We start from the raw sequence: 23,826 nt of genomic DNA, 5'->3' as shown, positions 1-23,826 counted from the left end.
TGTCTGATGAGAGGTGACTTATCTGTAAAGCCTCGCCCACACTCACTACACACATAGGGCTTCTCTCCTGAGTGTGTCCTCTTGTGTATGATTAGAGTTGACTTATCTCTAAAGCCTCCCCCACACTCCCTGCAAACATGGGGCTTCTCCCCTGAGTGTGCCCTCTGGTGTCTGATGAGATGTGACTTCTTTGTAAAGCCTCGCCCACACTCCCTGCACACATATGGCTTCTCCCCTGAGTGTGTCCTCTGGTGTGTGTCGATATGTGACTTATCATTGAAGCCTTGCCCACACCCTCCATGCTTGATTGTTACAATTTTTGACATTCTTACTTCCACAAATAATTTGCCTGTGTTCTTTGCGTTAACATTCTGGCCTGTGCTGGGCTCTTCCTCCATTATTCTCTCAGGTTCACTGGAGCTCCCTGTTTGTCCGTTGGGAGGCTTGAAAGAGGCCCTTGAAGTTCCCCTGTGCCTGATCCTTTTAAGCAAAGGTTTGGACCTCCATTTGACCTCTTGACCTTCAACTTTGTCATTCAAGCCATGTGGACCAGTCTGTTGCTGCTGCTGTTGATTCTGACGCTCTGGGCCAGCTTCCTCCGCCTGGATGTGCTTTATTGCAGATGCTCCTGACAGAATCTCAGAGGGGTGATTGCGTTTCACATGTTGGCTGAGGAATGTCCGACTGGAGAAGGCCACAGAGCAGGAGGGACATGGGTGGACCTCTGGCTTTGGTTCTGCTGGAGAAGAAAGTTTTGGTCAGTGCAGGTGTGGGCAAGCCTGCCTGTGCCGTACGCTCTGTCTCCTGGTAAGACCCGTCCCCGGAATCATTCTAGCTGTGTTGACAGTGCAAGCTCTGCCTCCCACAAAGTGTTCCTTCACTGTCTACTTTTCTTTTTCTTTGTCTGCACTACTCTTCTTCAGAAATCCAGAGACCCCATATCAAAAGTCTTTTCTACAGCCCTGGCCAGTGTGGATCAGTGGATAGAGCCTCAGCCTGTGGAGAGAAAGGTCCTGGGTTTGATTCCCATCAAGAGCATGTGCCTTGGTTGCAGGCTTCTCCCCAGCCTGGGCCCTGGTCTGGGCGTGTGCAGGAGGCAGCCAGTCAATGTGTTTCTCTCACATCGACATTTCTCTTTGTCTTTCCTCCCTCTTCCATTCTCTCTGAATATCAATGGAAAAATATCCTCGGATGAGGATTGAAAAAAAAAAAAGGTCTTACAGCTCAAGGACCATCAGAAGGCATTTCACTCCTTATATGGGTTGGACTATTGTGACCTTTCCATATACATGTATCTTCTAAGTCATGTTACAGAGAAAAACCACAGGCCTGGCCAGGTATCTCAGTGGTTGAGCATCAACCCATGAACCAGGACGTCACCAGTTTGATTCCTGGTCAGGGCACATGCCCAGGTTCTGTGCTCGATCCCAGCAGAAGGCAGCTGATCCATGTTGATATTTCTATCTCTCTCTTCATTTCCCTTCCTCTCTCTCTCAAATCACTAAAAATATTTAAAAATAGAGAAACCATAGACCCCAACTAGCAATTGCTTCTCTCTCAGTTTTCCACAAATCACAAAATGGAAATATGTCCTTCCTAACACAGTATTCCTACTTGGTTTCTTTCAGTGTTAGCCTACTTCATATACACTACAAAGTCCTGTTTCAGAATATCTTTCCAACCATCCCCTAGCTAGTTTGGATCAGTAGATAGAGCGTCGCCTTGGAGACTCCAGGGTCCTGGATTTGATTCTAGTCAAGGGCACATACATTGGTTGCTAGCTCAATCCCCAGCCCTGGTTGGGATGTCTGTGGGAGACAAGCTATTGATGTTTCTCCCTCTGTCTCTCCCCCTTCTACTCTCTCTTAAAAAATAATCAGTGGAAAAATATCCTTGGGTGAGGATTAACAACCACAACAAAAATATTTCCCCAACCTGCTTCTTAAACTCCTGACTCCCATCTCTCTCCAGCCAGTCCGCCTTCCTCTCTCACTTGGAGTTGAAATAATCTCGGAGGGGATTCCCCACTGAAGTTTATTTCCCCAAAAAATTAACAAAGCATAGTTTTAGAACATGCCACTCTGCAGCTGAAAACTGCTCAGTTGTCCCGTCTCACTCAAGAAAGTCCCCAGTATCTCAGCTTGGATCATAGGCACTGTATTTCCCGGCTGCTAGGCATCTGTCCAACCTCTGTTCTTGCCCTCTGTACTGAGACTGAGACGGGAGTAGCCCTCAGCCAGCTCAACACCCCACCTCTTTCCTTCCCTGCACCAGCCACTCCCTCTGCCTGGGACCTTGTGACACAACTGTTGTAAATGTTGTCTCCTGAGAAAGCCTTCCCTTGACCTTTGCAATCCGACACACCCACCTTCCCCTCACACTGATCCCTAGGCACTTGTCCTGGGCCCGTTTTCTCCAAAGCGCTAACCACTGTGTGATATTAAGCACATGCACATATGTCTGCCGGGGCTTCCCTCCTTCACCAACCAGCTGCTCAGGAGCAGTGATTCTGATCATCGTGTTAATCTGTATTTTCAGCTCCCAGAACCCTGTGTGGCACCGAGTAGGAATTCACATGACAAGTCACAAAATAATGAATGAATGCATGTTAACACACACATTTCATTTAGAAATATGCAGTAAATGAAGAAGAAACAGCTAAAGTGTTAAAAAAAAACAACAACCCCAAAACAACCACCTTGACGAGAGAGCTGGTTAAGTGCCTGAAACCTTTTTTTTTTTTTTTTTTTTTTTTTGCCTCTAATCCTTTCAGCACTATATGATGCCATGCATTTTGTGCATGAAGTATTTTTAAAAATGTAACACAAATTGGCCCTGGCCATTGTGGCTCAGTTGGTTGAGCATTGTCCCATTCACCCAGAGGTAGCCAGTTTGATTCCTGGTCAGGGCACATGTCAGGGTGGTGGACTTGATCCCCAGTAAGGAGAATGCAGGAGGCAGCAGATTGATATTTCTCTCCCTCTCCCTTCATCTCTGTCTCTAAAACCAATAAAAGCATATTTTTAAGAATTAGAACAAAAATAAAAATATTAAAATTATTCTTAAGAATCAAAGACCTATGTGATGAGCCATCAATTTCTGAAGCATCTGATTTGAAGCTTTGCTGACTCTAGAGTGGATTTTACTCTACTTGAGAGTTGGAGCATGAAAACGTCTAAGAATTCTTTCTTTCCATGTTGAAGAAGAGTGGTGCCCACCTCTCCCGGCCACAAGCTCTGTCTTCCACTTGCTGCCCCACTTGATGCCCAGCTTTTGGCCATACTCTTCTCCATACCAGACCAGCAGCTCACAGCCCGTCCTCACGACCCGGCAGGTTCGGTAGAAAATCTGCCTGTGATATTGAAAGGCCACCAGGTTCTGTTCTTCCTCATCCCGGGCGCAGTTCACGTACCTGGCGTTGAGGCAGATGAAAGGAAAGAAAACCACAGGCGATGAGCTTCCACTACCTGTCATATCGTGTCCAGATCCTCACTGACGCGTAGGGCCCTCAGCACTGATGGCACCCACCCCCATGCTCCTGGGGAAACTTCTGTTCAATGTCCAAGCCTCTGTCACAAGGTCATGTGAATTCCTGTCTCTAAGTCCTGCTCACAGTGCTCATCCTGCCTAATGCCATTTCCAAAGCCTCATTCCAGACTTCCCCATCAAACCCGGTGGCCTCTAGCTTCTCTAAGCTGTAAGTCAGGTTCTGTGTTACACCCCAGGACTCGGGGCTTGCTCTAGGACTCACATCATTCAACACTCAGTCCAAGTCTACCTTCTCTTCAGAGGCCTTTGTCGAGTCTCCCCACACTTTATTGAAGGCATCATTCAGTTGCCTCCCCCAGGTTTCCACAGTAATGTGGAGGTCTCTCTTTCTTAGAAAAATAACACAGAACAATAGTAGTTTATTCATAATCTATCTCCCCTGACACAAGAGAGCTCCTCAGGAAAGGGCCATGAGCACTATGACTCTGCAGGCTCCAACATCCAGTTCTAGTTAGAACTGAGTCTGGGATGATGTGCTGCCCTCACAGTTTTAGACTATCCTTGATTCAAGGCTATGTGGGCACTAGGCACTTGTTGAAAAATAGGAAAATTAGAGTTAAATGTTTATGAAATAAAATGTTTCATGTCCGTCTGCAGTAAGTCCTCCCTAGGGACATGGATTGTGTGATCTGTGTAAGTAATGAATTCCTTCCTCTAAACTGGAATATAGTAAGTGTTTAACTAATGTCAGTTAGATAAATCACAGAGTAATCCAGGGTCCTCAAGGTTTTTCCCGGTGCCCAAACTAGAGGCTTCTATTTTGAGGACATATGCTATACTTTTACCTCCTTTTTTTCCTAAATGTCTCTAGATGTTAAAGATCACTGTATGGAGAAAAAGGGGGAACAGAGTACTGAGGGAGACCATTAGGGAGGCATGATGGGAAGGACAGACATGTGGTTTGTGAGGCATGAGTGTCCTCTCCGGCACCCAGAAGCCTAGTGATCTTACCTCATCCAGTTGGCCTGAGATGTATCCTTTCCATCCACATACTCATAGCAGTTTCTCCCTTTGGTGATCTGCATTTCAGGAAAAGAAGTTAAAGGCTGTGTGTGTGTGTGTGTGTGTGTGTGTGTGTGTGTGTGTTTGTTTGTATATAATAGATTAATTACTTTATTCTAGTGTCATCAAATCTCTTTCAGCCTGCATAGTGATTCAACTGCCAATGGTGATCACAGGATATTTTTCTTACTCATCATCTACACTTCTGAGTCAATTTGTCCACTAAGCAGGAGCCCCACAAGGGAGGAGTCTGTACCACTTTGCTCCCATTTACCCTCTGATCCTTAGAGAGGAGCTCCATGTTCATGCAAAGTCCGCCCAGTACACAGAGCTAACTAACCATATGGTCCCCATCCATGTCCTAGCATGTAGAAGGTGGGGCAATCCAAGCCACAGGAGGGCCGGGAAGCCAGAGGACAGGGAAGAGGTAAAGTTCTCACCAGCCAGGAGTAGCCGCTGTTGGCTGTGGCTTCATCTTCTGTGATCTGACCCTCATAAGGGCCAAAGTGCAGGCCCACCGGCAGATCACATTCCTCATTCCACACTCCAAGCCCAGCCTCAGGGATGCCTGATGGTCCGATTCTCAACCCAGGGGGCAGAGTGAGGGCTGAGCGGTTGGCATGCCCCTTGTCCACGGCACTGTCTTTTACAAACGTAGGAGGCCCGTGCACAGCACAGCTGTCAATGAAGAAGTTCTGACACTTCTCACAATCTGGAGGCAAGGGCAACAGGGATTAGTCAGGGTGCAGTGCATGTTCCTGCACTTGAACAGTTTCAGAAAGAGCTCCCATCAGTGAGCCTCAATCCTATATTCCCGGTCACGAGAGGAAGGGAATGATTTGGGCACCCAAAGACCAGTGAAATTATTGCATAAAGGACATAACATGCTCCTTTGTGAGGGTGAGCTTACAGAGGTAGTCATCGTCCTGGGGCTCGCTGATCTCTTGGTAGACATGGCCCTTTCTCTCTCGTAGGCTATACATCTTCACTTCGATCTCCTTTCTCCTGAGGTCTACATGAGAGAAGAGCTGGTGAACGAAGGGGGTCTGGAACATGAGTCCCTGACTTGTCAGAAAACACACAATGTCTTCCCATCAAATGATCACCTGTTCTTTATAGTATCTGGTATTTTCCTCCATTAACTAAAAGACTAGTACGCAACACTGACTACCGATGGCTGATTCAATTTTAGTTTCTAGATGATCCCATTATCAGGTTCAACCTTCCAAGCTTTGGTCATTCATAAAGTATGTATTGAGGGCACGTTATGTGTTAGGCACTGAGTAAAGATCTGGGCACACAACACCAAGAGAATATGGGTGCTATTATCACAGATGGATTTATTGGACAACTTGCATGTGTCAATTGTTTGAGATTTAATTTAATGCTTTCAAACTATATGTGTCCCATGTTTCCTTATGTTCACTGTATACATTAGCATTCAGGAGCTCAGAGAGTTTGGAAGATTAGCTCAAAGCTTCAGTGCTAACTCCAGTTTCAAATCCAGGCGTGTTGAATGTCCACCCCACATACCTAGGCTATACTGACCAGCCTTTCTAGAGGAATTAGTGGAACTGAAATCTCCAAATTATTGAACTTACCCAATTTTGATCTAGGGTGCTGTCCGGAGGTACTTGCTTCTCCAGGAGGGGGCACTGGTTTCTGGGTCTGCTCTGAGCCACTTGTGGTCAACAAATTTGCTGTTCCTGACAATTCCTTCAAACTGGACTCATTACTTAATGGCGCCCTGGACTTTGCCTTCAGTGTGAAAGGCAAAGGGAAATAAATGTAACGTACATTTATTTAATTATGTAGGGTTTATGATATACATGACTTTAATGAACACTTCAACAACTCTTGGAAATACCTGGGAAGTATGAAAATTAGAGGAAAAAGAAATGGCCAATGTGGGTTTTGAATCGAAGTCTAGAACCCATGCCTTAAGGCTCTTTCTTTTATAGCACATTGAGAATGAAGGATACTGGGAAGAGAATAAGACATAGTTGGGCCCTAACCAGTGTAGTTCAGTTGATAGAGTGTCGGCCTGCAGACTGAAGGGTCCTGAGTTCAATTCTCGTCAAGCGCGAGTTCCTTGGTTGCAGGACCCTCCTCCCTGGCCTGGACCTTGGTCTGGGCTTATGCAGGAGGCCACCAGTCATTATGTGTGTCTCTCACATTGATATTTCTCTCTTTCTCTCCCTCTTTTTTCTATTCCCCCTAAAAATCAATGAGAAAATATCCTTGGGTGAGGATTAAGAAAAAAAGAAAGAAAGAAATAGTTGGCAGAGCCCTGGCTGGTGTAGCTCAGTTGGTTGAACTGAAGGGTTGCCGGTTCCATTCCCGGTCAGGGCACATGCCCCAGTTACGGGTTATTGATCCATGTTTTTCTCTCTCACTGATGCTTCTCTCCCTTCCTCTCTCTCTCAAATCAGTAAAAACATATTTTTTAAAAAGAAATGGCTGGCAGAAACCTACCATGACAATAAAGGAAATTATGCTAAAATGTGCAATTTACTATATCATGGAAAGAACAGTTGTAATTAGATTAGTTGGTTCCCACCAATTCTGTTTGAATAAGGTTGTGCTACCAGCCTGTTCTCTTCATTTTCCTGACCTATAACATGCTAATTCTTAATGTTATAATGAACATGAAATATAATGATGTTCACCAAAGTGTTCTGTGAGCACTTTGATACAGTATGAATGTGAAATTACAGTCCTGCTATCAATGTCCCTCTCAGCCATCTCTATATTTGAAATCACATGTAATTTATCTTCATTATTCTTTGACCCTACTCTAGTTTAATTTGTAAATTTGAAAGCACTCTTTCAGCAAACATTCAGGGGGCCCTCAGGGACCCTGAGTTGGGCCTGGGACTTCTGAGAAGAATCTGGTGTGAACCAAAGAGCTCACAATGCAGAGGTAGGCAGGCGGAGCCAATGATTCAAACAAGATAACACTGGCCTAATTAGAGCTCAGAGAAAGAAGCCATACTTCTTCTGACTGGAATGAGCATTCAAAACCAGTTCCAGATGAGCTTCTATTGAATAGTGTGTCATCTCTATGAAGTTCTTAAGTCACTTTATTTATTGTTTATTGTTTCTGAATCGTCAAACCTGAAGCTCCCCAGAGTTGAGAGGCTTTCTTTTATTTGACTGGGAGGCTCTGATGATGGGGTTGCTATATCCATCTTCATCTGGGACCATACACCGTGCAAACTGCCTATATATCAGTGAGCTTCTGCAAGTCGGAAGTCTTAGTGCATTTCTCACTGAAGCATAGCAGAGCAGAACTGCGTTTGGAATCATCAGTCAGTGAAAGATGTAATCATGTATGGATGAGACAGTGGAAAGTGCATAAAACTATGGAAATTTTAATGAGCTTGTAAGTGGTTTAGAGATGAAGCTATGGATTAGATTGCACGACCACCGATACTGTGATTTCAGACATACAATCAAACACTTGTATATGTCTGAAACCTCAGTTTCCTCATCAGAAATGGTGATACTTATAGTACCTACCTCATAGGGTTGTGGTAAGGTTTAAGTGAGTTTATGCACGTAGAATTCTTAGAGTCTGAAGCATTGTGAAGATAAGACCCGTGGTAGCTACTATTGTTGCTGATGTTATTAACGACTAAGATGATATTGGGCATTTTGTTGAAGAGGTCAGGAAAGGAAGGTGGCAGTTCCTAGGGTGCACTCTGATTTTTCCTCCTCTTCCCTGCATTTGCATCCAGGAGGAAGATTTTCTTTTCCACAGGATTTGGGAAATACTCACCTTCTGATGTTTATTCTGTTCCACTCTGAGGGCCACCCAAGAAGGTTTAGCTAAAAGATGGTGAGAAATCAATAATATATATAATTTCAGAGAGGAAGGGAGAGGGCGAGGGAGAGAGAGAGAGAAACATCAATGATGATAGAGAATCATGGATTAGCTGCCTCCTGAATACCCCACACCAGGGATCAAACTGGCCGTGTGCCCTGACCGGGAATTGAACTGTGACCTCCTGGTTCATAGGTCGACACTTAATCTCTGAGCCACGCCTGCCGTGTGAGAAATCAGTTTTGGTTGGTAATTGTTTCAAAATCTGGAGATTTTTATCTTTCAGAATTCTGAATTATAGAGTAATCCCAGGACAGACCAAGGATGATTGGAAAATGTTTCCTGAGGTTTCATTACGCTTATGCTTTTATTGGGAGCATCAGCTAATTTTCTTAAAATGTTAAAAAATAGCCCTAGCCAGCTTGGCTCAGTGGATAGAGCATCAACCTGCGGATGGAATGGTCCTGGGTTCTATTCCAGCCAAGGGTGCATGCCTGGGTTGCGGGCTCATCACAGGTGTGCAGGAGGCAGCCAATCGATGGCTCTCTCTCATCATTGATGTTTTGATCTCTCTGAATTCCTCTCTGAAATCAATAAATATATTTTAAAAAAATAGACAAAACCCCATCTGTACTTCATCCTCTGTTCAATATATATATTTAAAGTAGAAGCCCATTGCACAAAGATTCACGCAATAGGCCTTCCTTCCCCTGGCTGCCTGCACTAGATTTCCTCTAGCACCGGGGTCCCAGGCCTTTGCTCCAGCCACTGAGGAGAAGCCAAGCCTCTTCCGTCTTCAGTCTTCACTCCAGCCAGAGCCTTCAGTCTTCTCTCAGCCGCTGCCCTGGTTAGGCAAATTAACTGCCATCTTTGTTGGGTTAATTTGCATGTGTATCCTGATTGGCTGGCGGGCCTGGCAGAGTGTCACCAATTTGCATGTTTCTCTTTTATTTGTGTAGAGTGGCCTATCCCTGGCTGGCCATCTCAGTTGGTTGGAGTACCATGTTTTAAACCAAAAGGTTTCCGGTTTGATCCATATTGGGGCCTACACAGGAGGCAACTGATGGATGTTCCTCTCTCACATTGATGTTTCTGTCTCCCTTTCTGTCTCCCTCCCTTCCTCTCTCTAAATTCAATGAATATCCTTGGGTGAGGATTTAAAAAATAAAATTGCCCTAAAAAGCAAAAATAAAAAATTGGCCTTTCATGACACAAGTATAATAAAGGTCATGTAACTGCAAAGAATCTCTACTCTGTAACCCAGCGCTTTCTCCTCTCTGTCTTCTGTCTTCACACTGGCCTTGTCCAGTCCACCTTGGACAAGGCACCAGGACCACCTTGGCTCCTTTCTTTCTTATCCTTCCTCCTTTGCACATTTGGATTGTGACCACCTTCTCTAATCACTAGATTCTGATCAGCATCACACAGTCTTAGGGACAAAGACTCAGGTCTAGTCACCACATAAACAGAGATTCGGGCAAGCTGGACATAACGTCGTGACTTCAGCTATGTTTCAACCTCAGACCCATGGAACTACAGACCCTACCAATCAGACTTTCATGAAACCTGGCAGATGATGCCATGGCTGCCATAGAACCTGGTACAATGATGAACTACTTCCTACCCTGGCCCACAACCCAACCCCCTAACTACCATGAGTAATAATTTTCCCATATGTCCCCATGCAGGTCTTAGAGCACTGCTCACCTGTCAAAACTTCCTCCTTCTATGTGATCACAACTCTTCTGAATTAGTTATTTTTTACTCACTGTTATATTTTTGTTGACTTACTTGTTAATGTTCTATAAGTATACAATTATATTATTATTCTATTTTATTTTTTCCACCACCATTTATACTCCTGTATTATTATTTTTTCATCCTCACCTGAGAATATATGCTTATTGATTTTAGAGAGAGAAGAAGAGGAAGAAAGAGAGGGAAACATGGATGTGAGAGAGAAACATCGATGAGTTGTATCCCATACACACCCCGACTGGGGATGGATCACGAAACCTTTTTGGTGTATGGGAGGATGCTCCAACCAACGGAGCCACCGAGACATGGCTATTCAATTATTTTTATTTTGAGAGAATGTTTATTAAAACTAGGGACAGTGAAACAAGGATAGAAGCAGCAGCAGGAGAGAGCTTAGGCTGGGCTGCTGTGTTGCTCTAGAAAGGTTAAAGGAAAGAGTTCAGCCTAGGCGGGCGGCTTTGGCTCATTGGAAAGTCATAGAAAAGGGGCCTTGGAGCCAGGTTCAGGGGGTTAGCCTGAATGAGCTGCCCCTGCCCGGACTCCCTGGTGCAAGTCTCCTGGGTCCCTTAGTTTAGGAGATGCACACCGAGTGGGGGTTGGGGGGAGGAGAGGGGACAGGGTGTGGGGTGTGTGTGCTCCCGGAGAGAGAACAGCTTAAAATATATATATATTAGAGCACCATTGCACGAAATTTATAAATTTCTGCACCGTGGTAATGGCGGTGGTGGTGGTGGGCGGGGGGAATTCCTGAGCCCGGCCTGTGCCCTCTGTGCCTCTGACAGTCTGGAAGTCCTGCGATCCATCGCCTGCAGAGGGAGGTCCCGTTCAGTAGCCCCAGCTCTGCATTGGTGGCCTGGGCCTCCCTCTTTGGGGTGACGGGGAGCCCCCATTGATGACCCAGTGGCTAGTGGCCTGGGCCTCTCTCTGCAGGGCATCATGGGGGATTGGGGGGCCGGACCAATTGCGTTTCACAGGCCTTGGCTGGCCTGGCGCCAGTGGGTGTCATAGCCTGGTCATCTGGTGGGTCCTTCAGCTGGTCCGCCCTGGATTTGCATATTATGGTTTCATTATTGTAGATTTGGGGGGTGGGTCTGGGTGAAGGTGAGAAAAGGGGGAGAAATGGGGGACCTCTGTGATAGTGTCAACACTAAATCTGTATATAATTATTGTTACACATTGAAAGAGGTTTTATGACCCTGGCCAGTGTGGCCCAGTGGTTGAGCCACGACCTATGAACCGTGAGGTGGGGGGCCGGCAGGAGGCAGCCATGGAGGTTTCTCTCTCACCTGTTTCTCTCTCTCTCTCTCTGTCTCTCTCTGTCTCTCTCTCTCTCTGTAAAATAAATTATTCATAGAAAGGGGTTTATGTGAACAGCCCCTGGCTGTGTAACTGCTCTGCCTCTTGCTCCTCCCCGGTAACTCCCGAGAGGCCGCCCGACCTACACCAGGTCAGGGTCAGGCAGCTGCGCGCCCTCCGCCCGCACCTCGTGGCCTCGGGGTCCACTCGTCATCCGAGTCCTCGGAGTCCTCCACCCGGGGCCTGGCCGTCCTCCCGCGGCGACACATGAACGCGGGTCGAGGGGCCCTGAGACCTGGAAGGAGAGAAAGAAAGAGTCTGTCCTGCAGGCGAAGAGCTGAGGGACAAACAGCAGAGCCAGCGCTTGGCGGGGGCAGAGCCCGGGGCCCTGGACGGAGCACCCCCGCCCCGCCCACCCCGCGGCCCCGTCCCCCCTCGCTCACCCATGCTGAGCAGCGCCTCGTAGTTGCTCTTCACGTTGCGGTGCCGCGCTCGCTCCCAGGCGCCCATCTGCGCCCACTCCTCCCGGGAGAAGTAGATGGACACGTCCCTGCAGGCGGCCCTGGACTGGGGGAGAGACCGTCCGTCCGTCCATCCGTCCTCCCCGGCCCGAGGGGCGGCGCCCCGCCTCCACCCCGTCCCCACCCCCGTCCCCACCTCCACCCCCTCGGACCCCCTTACCTTAGGCCTATGCCCCGCTCTCCCCGCCTCCTCCACGGGGCGCTCCTGCAGGTCCCTGTCCGGGTCCATGGTGCCGCCAGCGGAGTCCCCTCCCGAGGACACGGTGCCTGTGGGAGGAGGAGGCGCTGAGGGGACCGCTCCCACCTTGCAGGGCAAACCCCCCCCCCCACCCCCCCAACCCCCAGACAGACCGGGGCCGCGGCCATTATGACCCACTAGGGGGCGCCTCCTTCCCGCCGCGGTTGGGGGGTCCCAGGGGGTACTGAGGGGCCCGGTCAGGGGGGTCTGAGGGGCGCGTTCCAGGGACTGAGAGGCGCAGTCAGGGGGAACTGAGGGGCGTGTTCTGGGGGGTCTGAGGGGCACGGTGGGGGGTCTGAGGGGAGCGGTCTGGGAGGTCTGAGGGGCGCGGTCAGGTGGGACTGAGGGGAGGGGTCTGGAGGGTCTAAGGGGAGCGGTCTGGGGGATTTGCGGGGAGCGGTCTGGGGGGTCTGAGGGGCGTGGTCAGGGGGGTCTGATTGGCGTGCTCAGAGGGATCTGAGGGGCGCGGTCAGAGGGGTCTGAGGGGCGCGGTGGGGGCGTTGAGGGCCCTTGGGGGTGGAGGTGGTTCGCCTTTACAATGGGGGGGGGGGCTGTGCCGAGAGGAACCGGGTTCGGGAATGGCACCCACGATTCAGGAGCAATGCACGCGGGAGGAGGCGCCTCAAGGGGCAGAGACGTCTCCGGCTTAGGAGATGGGCCCGCTGGACAGAATCCGGGTCTTTCTTGCCAGGAAAGTTGGGTGCTCGGGTCAGAGGATTTGGGACTCCTGTGAAGAGATTTGGGGTCTCAGGGACAGCCTCCATGGTTTCTGTCTCGGAGTTGGGGATTTGGTCTTCCTGGGTGCCGTGGTTAGGGAGCCCAGGCTCGGGGTGTGGTGTGTCTGACCTTTGGGGGATTGAGCGTTCCTCTGGGCGCTGAGACCGGGGGTCCTCCGGGTTAGCGCACTTGGGGTCCCTGGAGGCTGACAGAGTGGGAGCCTCTCGGGAGGACACCCTGGGTCTTCGGCTGGGGGTTTGAAGGCCAGCGGCAAAGGGGTTCCCACGCAAGGCTCCCGTTTTCCTGTCTGTCTCCAGGCCGCACTGCGAACCTGGCCGAGGTCCCCTCAAACCCGCGCTCCTGGCCGCGTGCTCCCGCCCTCAGGCGGTGTGCGGCCGGCTGAGGGGGAGCTTCCTGCCTCCAGAGCGTCAGCGCCAGCCGCCAATGAGTGCTGTGGTCACGGGGCCCGGCCTGCCAATGGGCGGTCAGAAACGCGAAAAGGGCGGGCCATGGAGGTGGAGCCTTCCTGCCAGTCAAGGAGAGAATCCTGTGGAAAGAGCCCGCCCTGCGCTCCCAACCCCCCATGGTGATTGGCTGCCCTGGGTCCTGCGAGTGTCCGTCAAGAAGCCTTCAGCCACTGGGAGGTGTCCAGGGCTTGGATTCCCGCTGCGTATGGGCGGGACCCCGGGAGCCGGGAGCCCCCAGCCAGGACAGGTGTTGGGCTGAGGCGGCCTTCCTGCCGCCTGACCGAGTCTCTCTTCCACCCGACGGTGTTTAGGTCCCGGACTGTCTTCCAGGCGCATTTGTTGGCTTCCTTAGCGAGAGGACCAGATGGTAGGTGGGGAGTTGCGTTCTGGGAAACAGGGATTCCCACTAGACCAGCGGTTCTGAACCTGTGGGTCGCGACCCCTTTGGGGGTCAAACGACCCTCTCACAGGGGTCGCTTAAGACCATTGGAAAACACATGTATAATTATATATTGTTTTTGTGATGAATCACTACGCTTTAATTATGTTCAGTGTGTAACAATGAAAATACATCCTGCATATCTGATATTTACATGACGATTCATAACAGTGGTAACATTACAGTGATGAAGTAGCAACGAAAAAATTTCATGGTTGGGGGTCAGCACAACATGAAGAACTGTATTCAAGGGTGGCGGCATTAGGAAGGTTGAGAACCACTGCCTTAAAGGAAGCTGTCGAGTGGAAGAGCAAGATGGTGGCGGTATAGGCAGACGTGTCCCAGGTCGTGTCCTGGAGCAAATGAAGTGAGCAGCTGAAACTAGTAACATCCACCCCAAATTGGCAAAATCGCTCAGCTGGTGAGACGGTTTGCAGCCGGGAAGACCAGAACTCCCCTGGAAAGGTAAAAGCCCAGGGATTTGGGCAGGAAAGTTTGCCAGACCTCTGAACCCAGAGAGTCGGAGGGAGACCGCGTGGCAGACAGCCGCGTCCCTTGGGACAGGCACAGCCCCTGACAGGGGAAAGGAGAACCGCCAGGGGAACTGAGAGCTGGGTTCTGTGATCACAGAGGACTGAGCCTAAAGGGGGCAGCCTGAAGAGCTGACCAGACCATGCAGTCCCGGTAAGAGAAGAAGCCTACAGAAACCAAGCCTTTCCCGTTTCCGCGGCCAGCGTTTGTTTGTTTGGTTTTACTGAATCCTGTTCATGGGACATTTCGGATACAGACACTCACCTGTGCTGAAGAGAGGGAGAGTGTGCGGAGGAGTGGAATCTGGGGAGAGACTGAGGAGAGAAGGGGGGCCGGGAGAGGTGGCAGCGAATTGAGTTCTGAGACACCCCCGAGCCCAGGTCCGGGGCAGACATTCTCTCTGGAGAGTGAGACTCCTCCCCCCAGCCCCCAGGCAAGGAGCACAGCCACACCCAGATTCCACCCTGTAGGAGATCAAGGATTAAAATAACCTGATCAGTCCCTGGGAGTTAACAGGGTCTGGCCTATAGAGGGATTTTCAATCCCAGCAACAACACAGCCCCGGTAACTAACTATTACGCAGCCAGCTCTGGGCAGTGAACCTCCACTGGACAGAGAGGCCCTATAGCCTCAGAGGCCAACCCCAGAACACTCCCACCCAGAGGCTGACCCACAAACTGACTCGTTGCTAAACACAAAATAAGGCAGTCTGGGAAACAAATGCGGCTTGCTTTAAAAAAAGGACTGTGGTTGACAACACAGAGGAACAGTGTATCGCAGGGAAACTCAACACTCTACTGAATTCCTGGCAGGTCTAAGGCGAGCCACACTGAAGAATAGAAGAACCGAAGGACCTTCACTACTGCAATTTTTTTTTTCTTTTTTCACCTTTTAACTACGGAACCAAATTTTTTTTCTTTGTTTTTTTTTCTCCTTTTTTTCCTTTTTTTTTTCTTTCTTCTTTTTTCCATCACCTGATTTTACCCTTTTATTTACTACCTTCTTACTTTTAACCAGTATTATTACTGCTACCATTTTACCATTTTTTTTAAAGTGCCATTTTATTTTCTCTTTATTTTATTTTGGGATTAGTGTTCTCCATTCTATTTTCATCGTTATATTATTGGTTGTTTCTAGTTTGCATTCATCTCCAGGGAGCTGTTGCTGGAATTTGTTGGGATTAATGGCTGTTCTGTAGGAGTATTCTCCTCGTATAAAATAAGTCTCCTCCCCTCTTCCACTTCATTCTCTCTTTTCGCTCTTTCTTTTTCTTTTCTTTTCTTTTCTCGCTTTAATTTTCCCCCCTCCTTTTTCCCAATTTCATTTTTGCACTCCTTTTTTTGGTCCCTACTTTTCTTTTTCCTCTTTTATCTTTTTCTCTTCCTTCTTCCTTATCCCCTAATTCTCTTAATTCAGGTGGTCACCTTTATTTGGGGTTATTAATATCGTGAATATATTTGTGTATAGTGCCTGGTACGTGGTGCCTTGTTGTGTTGTATTTTGTGCCTTTAAATCAACGCAGCAGATCCAAGCAACAGCAACCTCCTGAGCAACAACACCCTCTGCTGAGGAACAGCAGCTGTACGTGAAACCTCGCCCCACCAGCCCGAAGAGCCACCACAGCTGTGAACAGCACCCACCAGAGGAGCTGCTGCCAACTGAAGAGCAGCTGCTACCGCAACTGCCCGAAGAGCAACCACAGACCAAGGAGTCACTGCCACCAAGGGAGCAACCACTGAACGACTCAATGTCTAGATATGTCAGTGAGATCAAACATGCGTAGACAAAGAAACCCCCAAAGGAAAGAGTAGGAGGACTCTCCAGAAAAGCAGCTAAGTAATACAGAGGCAGGCAACATGACAGAAAAAGAATTCAGAATAAGGGTCCTAGAGTGCACAAACCGGATGGAGGAAAAAATCGACAACCTCTGCAAGAAGCTAGAAGAAACAGATGAAAAAATCAACAACTTAAGTAAGACCCAAGAAGAAATGAAGAGTGATATAGCTGAAATGAAAAACTCCATTGAAAGTATCAACAGTAGACTAGGAGAAGCGGAGGACCGAATTAGTGAATTAGAAGAAAAGGAAGCAAAACACACCCAAACTGAACTGCAATTGGAGAAAAAAAATGAAAAGTCAGGAGGAGAGCCTAAGGGTGCTTTGGGACAACATGAAACGAAACAACATACGAATAATAGGGGTACCAGAACAACAGAAGGATGAACAAGGATTAGAAAACCTATTAGAAGAAATAATATCAGAAAACTTCCCTGAGGTGGGGAAGAAAAAAGTCACGCAAGCCCAGAGAGTCCCAAACAAGGTGAACCAAAAAAAAACCCACACCAAGACACATCATAATTACCATGGCAAATGTTCAGGACAAAGAGAGAATCCTACAGGCTGCAAAAGAGAGACGGAAAGTTACATACAAGGGATCTCCCATTAGATTGTCAAATGATTTCTCAACAGAAACACATCAGGCCAGAAAAGAATGGACAGAAATTTACAAAGTGATGCAAAGCAAAGGACTGAATCCAAGAATACTCTATCCAGCAAGGCTATCATTCAAACTTGAAGGGGAAATAAGAAGCTTCACAGACAAAAAAAGGCTAAGGGAGTTTATTACCACCCAGCCAGCAATGCAAGGAATGCTAAAGGGACTGGTATAAAAATAAGAAATAAAAAGCTCAGAAAGAAAACAGCCACACAAAAACAGAAATGGCTACAAACAAGTACCTTTCAATAATAACTTTAAATGTAAACGGACTAAATGCTCCAAACAAAAGATATCGAGTGGCTGAATGGATAAAAAAAACATGACCCATACATCTGCTGTCTACAAGAAACCCACCTCCTTAGAAGGGACTCACACAGCCTGAAAGTGAAAGGATGGAAAAATATCTTTCAGGCAAATGGAAAGGAAAAGAAAGCTGGGGTAGCAATACTTATATCGGACAAAATAGACCTCAAAGTGAAGGCCATAACAAGAGATAAGGAAGGCCACTTCCTAATACTAAAGGGATCAATACAACAAGAAGATATAACTCTGGTAAACATATATGCACCCAATGCAGGAGCACCCAAATTCATAAAAAAAACTCCTGGAAGATATCAAAGGAGAGATCCACAACAATACAATCATAGTAGGGGACTTTAATACACCACTGACAACACTGGATAAGCCCTCTAGACAAACAATCAGCAAAGATACAGCAATCCTAAATGACTCACTAGATCAGATGGACTTAATAGACATCTTCAGAACACTTCACCCCAAAGCCAGGGAATATACATTCTACTCAAATGCTCATAAGACATATTCAAAAATAGACCATATATTGGGTCACAAGCAAAGTATCCCCAAATTCAAGAAGATTGAAATCATAAAAAGCGTCTTCGCAGACCACGATGGCATAATATTAGAAATAAACTACAATAAAAACAACCCAAAGTACTCAAACACCTGGAAGCTGAATAGCATGCCATTACATATTGATTGGGTTACCAATGAAATCAAAGAAGAAATTCGAAACATCCTGGAAACTAATGATAATGAAAACACAACAATCCAAAACCTATGGGACACAATGAAAGCAGTCCTGAGAGGGAAGTTTATAGCTCTACAGGCCTATCACAAAAAAAAAAAACAAGAAAAAATGGTAGTAAATCAGCTAACTCTACAACTCAAAGAATTAGAAAGAGAGCAACAAGAAAACCCCAGAGTGAGCAGAAGGAAGGAGATAATAAAGATTAGAGCAGAAATAAATGACATAGAGACCAAAAAAACAATACCGAAAATCAATGAAAACAAGAGCTGGTTCTTTGAAAGGATAAACAAGATTGACAAACCTCTAGCCAGACTCACCAAGAAGCAAAGAGAGAGGACCCAAATAAACAAAACCAGAAACGATAGAGGCGAAATAACCACAGACCCCACAGAAATACTAATGATTGTTAAAAAAATACTATGGACAGCTCTACTCCAACAAACTAGACAGCCTGGAGGAAATGGACAAATTCCTAGAAAAATACAACATTCCAAAACTCAATCAGGAAGAATCTAAAAATCTCAACAGGCCAATAACTATGGAAGAAATTGAAGCAGTCATCAAAAGGCTTCCAGCAAACAAAAGCCCAGCACCAGACGGCTTCACAGGGGAGTTTTACCAAACATTCAAGGAAGAACTAAAACCTATCCTCCTCAGACTACTACAAAAAATTCAAGAGGAAGGAACACTTCCAAGCTCATTCTATGAAGCCAGCATCACCCTAATACCAAAACCAGGTAAAGACAACACAATGAAAGAGAATTACAGGCCAATATCCCTCATGAACCTTGATGCCAAAATCCTCAACAAAATCTTAGCAAATCGGATCCAGCAGTACATCAGAAAGATCATACACCATGACCAAGTAGGATTTATCCCAGGGATGCAAGGATGGTACAATATCCGCAAATCAATAAACGTGATACATCACATAAACAAATTGAAAGAAAAAAACCACATGGTCATATCAATCGATGCAGAAAAAGCATTTGACAAAATTCAACACCCATTTTTAATAAAAGCTCTCAGCAAGGTGGGAGTAGTAGTATCATACCTCAACATAATAAAAGCCATATATGACAGGCCCACAGCCAACATCATACTCAATGGACAAAAACTAACACCATTTCCCCTAAGAACAGGAACAAGGCAGGGATGTCCCCTCTCACCACTCCTGTTCAACATAGTACTGGAAGTGTTAGCCATTGCAATTCGGCAAGAAGAAGAAATAAAAGGCATCCAAATTGGAAAAGAGGAAGTAAAACTGTCCTTATTTGCAGACGACATGATATTATACATACAAAACCCTAGAGACTCCATCAAAAAGCTACTAGACTTAATACATGAATTTGGCAATGTAGCAGGATACAAAATTAACCCCCAAGAAATCTGAGTCATTTCTATACACCAATAGTGAACTTTCAGAAAGAGAGATTATAAAAACAATCCCGTTTACCATCGCACCAAAAAAATTAAGCTACCTAGGAATAAACTTAACTAAAGTGGTAAAAGACCTCTACTCAGAAAACTACAGGACGTTGAAAAAAGATATAGAGGAAGACATTAACAGATGGAAGAACATACCGTGTTCATGGATTGGTAGAATCAACATCGTTAAAATGTCCATACTACCCAAAGCAATCTATAAATTCAACGCACTTCCCATTAAAATACCAACGGCATACTTCAGAGATCTAGAACGAACTCTCCAAAAATTCATCTGGAATAAAAAAAGAACCCGAATAGCTACAGCAATCCTGAAAAAGACCAAAGTAGGTGGGATCTCAATTCCAGATATCAAGTTGTATTACAAAGCCACTGTTCTCACAACTGTGTGGTACTGGCACAAGAATAGGCATATAGATCAATGGAATAGAATAGAGAGCCCAGAAATCGGCCCGAAACAATATGCTCAATTAATATTTGACAAAGGAGGCAAGAACATACAATGGAGCCAAGATAGTCTCTTCAATAAATGGTGTTGGGAAAATTGGACAGATATATGCAAGAAAATGAAACTAGACCACCAACTTACACCATTCACAAAAAATAAACTCAAAATGGATAAAGGACTTGAATGTACGACAGGAAACCATAAAAATTCTAGAAGAATCCAAAGGCAACAAAATCTCAGACATATGCCGAAGCAATTTCGTCACTGATACTGCTCCTAGGGCACTTGAAACTAAAGAGAAAATGAACAAATGGGACTACATCAAAATAAAAAGCTTCTGCACAACAAAAGAAACCATCAACAAAACAACGAGAAAACCCACTGTGTGGGAAAACATATTTGCCAATGTCATATCTGATAAGGGCCTAATCTCCAAAATCTATAGGGAACTCATCCAACTTAACAAAAGGAAGATAAACAATCCAATCAAAAAATGGGCAAAGGACCTAAATAGACACCTTTCAAAAGAGGACATTCAGAAAGCCAAGAGACATATGAAAACATGCTCAAAGTCACTAATCATCCGAGAGATGCAAATCAAAAGAGCAATGAGGTACCACCTCACACCTGTCAGATTGGCTATGATCAACAAATTAACAAACGACAAGTGCTGGAGAGTATGTGGAGAAAAAGGAACACTTGTGCACTGCTGGTGGGAATGCAGACTGGTGCAGCCACTATGGAAGACAGTATGGAGTTTCCTCAAAAAACTGAAAATGGAACTCCCATTTGACCCTGTGATCCCACTTCTAGGAATATATCCCAAGAAACCAGAAACACGAATCAGAAAGGATATATGCACCCCTATGTTCATAGCAGCACAATTCACCATAGCTAAGATCTGGAAACAGCCTAGGTGTCCATCAGTTGATGAATGGATTAGAAAACTGTGGTACATCTACACCAAGGAATACTATGCTGCTCTAAAAAGGAAGGAACTCTTACCATTTGCAACGTCATGGATGGAACTGGAGAGCATTATGCTAAGTGAAATAAGCCAGTCGATGAAGGAAAAATACCACATGATCTCACTCATTCATGGATAATAGAGACCATTATAAAATTTTGAACAATAATAGATACAGAGGCAAAGCTGCCTCAAACAGATTGTCAAACTGCATCAGGAAGGCCGGGGAAGGTTGGGGGGCAGGAGGTAGGGGGGTAAGAGATCAACCAAAGGACTTGTATGCATGCATATAAGCATAACCAGTGGACATAAGACATTGGGGGATAGGGGAGGGTAGGGGACTGTCTAGGGCGGCGGGATAAAATGGACACATATGTAATATCCTTTGTAATACTTTAAGCAATAAATTAAATAAATAAATAAATAAATAAATAAATAAAATAAATAAAGGAAGCTGTCAGCCAATTCCTTTGCAAAAACGAACCTCTGCTCCCCTCATGTGGCCTTTTAAAGAATAACACCTTGTGCTTCTGTCCGTGGTGCTGAAATGTTAGCTAATGTCCTGTGAATTTGATGAAAAATTCTACCCAAAAAACCACAAACAAACAAACAAAAAACAAAACCTACAGAAAACCCTACAAAATCACCGAGGCTGTCCAGGGTGCAATTATTCCTTCCCTGGATGGACTGAGGTCACGGGTCTGGCTTTTGCACCCCTTCCTGTCCCAGCCCTGCCAAGGGAAGCCTTGGCTGCTTCACTGACATGGGGAAGCTGTGCGTTCACTAATTCAGTCCGTAACCTAGAGGCTGCCATGATTGGAGCAGTCAGTCCTGGGGAGGCCGCCGTTAACAAGGCAGCCAGTACCGCACCGGTCTCCTTTCCTGAGGCAGCCAGTCAGCCGCGGCCATTGTGATTGCGGCAGCCAGTGCCTTGGATGACACCATTATGGAGGCAGCCAGTCTGTGCAGTGAGGTGCAGGGGTATCGGGAGAAGGTGTTATTCCCACTAGACTCAGCGGCCTCTGTAGGGCATTCCTGAGGCAGTCCTTTCCCTGTAGGCGGCCATTATTGATGCTGTCAGTACCAGGGAGGCTGTTGTTGATGGCAGCTCCAGATGCAGGTTATCATGGGAACATGGTAGTACCACGAGAAAAAAATTCATCTTAAACCTTTGTGTTGAAACCCAGTGTGTTTTTAAAAAATATATTTTTATTGATTTCAGAGATGAAGGGAGAGGGAAAGAGATGGAAACATCAATGATGAGAGAGAATCATGGATCCGCTACCTCCTGTATCCCCCCCATCCCCACTGTGTATTGAGACAAAAACCCCGGCATGTGCCCTGCCCTGGAACCGAACCAGGGACCCTTCAATTTGCAGGCTGACATTCTCCCCACTAAGGCACACTGGCCAGGGCCACAGTTGGTTTTTTTAGAAAGATACATTTCTACTATTTCAGAGAGAAAGATCAGTGATCAGTGATCATCCTAGATTGGCTGCCTTCTGCCAGAAGAAAGAGTGACATGTGTTCTCATCAGCTAAGCGTAAGGAATATCCCTGGCCAGTGTTGTTCGCTGGTTAGAACTTCGGATGCCCAGGGATGGGTCTCTGGTGGGATTCCTGGTCTAGAGCACATACCTGGGACGCAGGTTTTATGGCCAGCCCCGGTCTGGGCTCCTGTGGGAGCCAAAGATCCATGTGTCTCTTGCATATTCATGTTTGCTTTTTGTTTCTTCTCTTTCCCCTCCTTCCATTCCTCCCTCCCTTCTTCCCTCTCTCCCTCCCTACCTCCCTCCATCCCTCCCTCCCTCCCTCCCTCCCTCCCTCCCTCCCTCCCTCCCTCCTTCTCTCTCTGTAAAAAGCATATCCTGTGGTAAGAATTAACAAAAAAGTACACAAGAAAAAAGTACAAAATGGAAAAGATTTGGAGGCTGTGAAAAAGCAGCATACCCCTAAAGAAAGGCACCATGATGAGCAGAGCATTCAGCTATGCTGATGTTTTTCCTTGCGATGTGTCTATAAGATAAAAATAAAATGTCCGACTGTCCCTCAGCTGGCAAGGTCCTGACAGAACACGAGGAGGCCACTCTAGCGCGGTCCTTGCAGGGTCTCCCAAGCCACCACGTTAGGGGCGAGGATCTCGGTGGGCGAGGCGGGGAGGAGCAGGGGAAAGCGAGGGGTGAAGGAGGTGGGGAATGGACAGAGGAGGGTCTTGCACGTGCTCCCCTGTCCTGCCTTGTGTCGCTTCTGCGAGAGTCACCCACAATGGGAAGATGCGAGCAGACTCAGCTGGTGTCGGTGACCAAGGGACACACAGACCAAGGGACAGACAGATAATCGAGGCCGCAGTGGCCTGTAGAGGTTGACATCCGGGAAGGGACATTACCTCCACAGGAAGAATAGCTCCCTCAGAGGAAGTATTGTTTTCCCAAATGAAGGAGCAATTCATTCACAACATAAGTGGTCCACATACAGGAAAGTGCAGTTCCCCTACAGGAAGAACGTTTCCTCACAGGAAGTTTGTTTCCCCCACAGGAAGAGGCGTTCTCCCACAGGAAGTTTCCATTCCCTCAGAGGTAGTTGTGATTCCCTCACAGGAAGATAGGTCAACAAACAGGAAAGTGCATTTCCCTCACAGGAATCTGACACACCCTCACAGGAAGAGTCATCCGCACACAGGAAAGTGCATGTCCACAAAAGGAAGAAGGGATTCTAAAACAAAAGAGACACTACCCCACAGGAAAATGTGTTCCTACACGGGAAGGGACACTTCCCCTACAGGAAGGAGTGTTTGCGTCTGGTAGTTTTATTTCCAAAAGGAAGTTGATTTTTCATATATGTAAGATAGGTCAGCACACAGGAACGAGTACGTCCCACAAAGAATGACCTGTCTACACACGGAGGTACATTTCCTAGAGAGGAAGAATGGTTCCCCAGAGGAAGTTTGTTTCCACACATGAATGTGTGATTCATTCGCAGCATAATAGGTGTGCATACAGGAGAGTGCATTTCCCCCAAAAGAATAAGGTTTCTTCAAAGGAAAATAGTTTTCCCTATAGGTATAGGCGTTCTCCA

The 23,826-nt window shown here is 46.7% G+C and overlaps 1 pseudogene across 1 annotated transcript in view; it reads right to left on the bottom strand.

Annotated features, from left to right (window-relative positions):
- Window positions 1–658: 658 nt before the first annotated feature.
- The window catches only part of LOC308512519 (histone-lysine N-methyltransferase PRDM7-like), a 30,898-nt pseudogene continuing 7,730 nt past the window's right edge, over window positions 659–23,826 (bottom strand). The window contains exons 2-12 of the transcript in view: window positions 12,329–12,397; window positions 12,113–12,219; window positions 11,875–11,998; window positions 11,619–11,726; window positions 10,916–10,941; window positions 6,153–6,309; window positions 5,462–5,563; window positions 4,992–5,263; window positions 4,501–4,568; window positions 3,219–3,412; window positions 659–736 (exon numbers count right to left, since the gene is read on the bottom strand). The product of the transcript in view is annotated as a histone-lysine N-methyltransferase PRDM7-like (transcript). The remainder of the gene's footprint in view (window positions 737–3,218; window positions 3,413–4,500; window positions 4,569–4,991; window positions 5,264–5,461; window positions 5,564–6,152; window positions 6,310–10,915; window positions 10,942–11,618; window positions 11,727–11,874; window positions 11,999–12,112; window positions 12,220–12,328; window positions 12,398–23,826) is intronic.

This window comes from Myotis nattereri (genome assembly GCF_964212035.1).
Source record: "Myotis nattereri genome assembly, chromosome: Y".
Lineage (NCBI taxonomy): Eukaryota > Metazoa > Chordata > Mammalia > Chiroptera > Vespertilionidae > Myotis > Myotis nattereri.
This window is presented reverse-complemented; position numbering and strand designations above follow the sequence as displayed.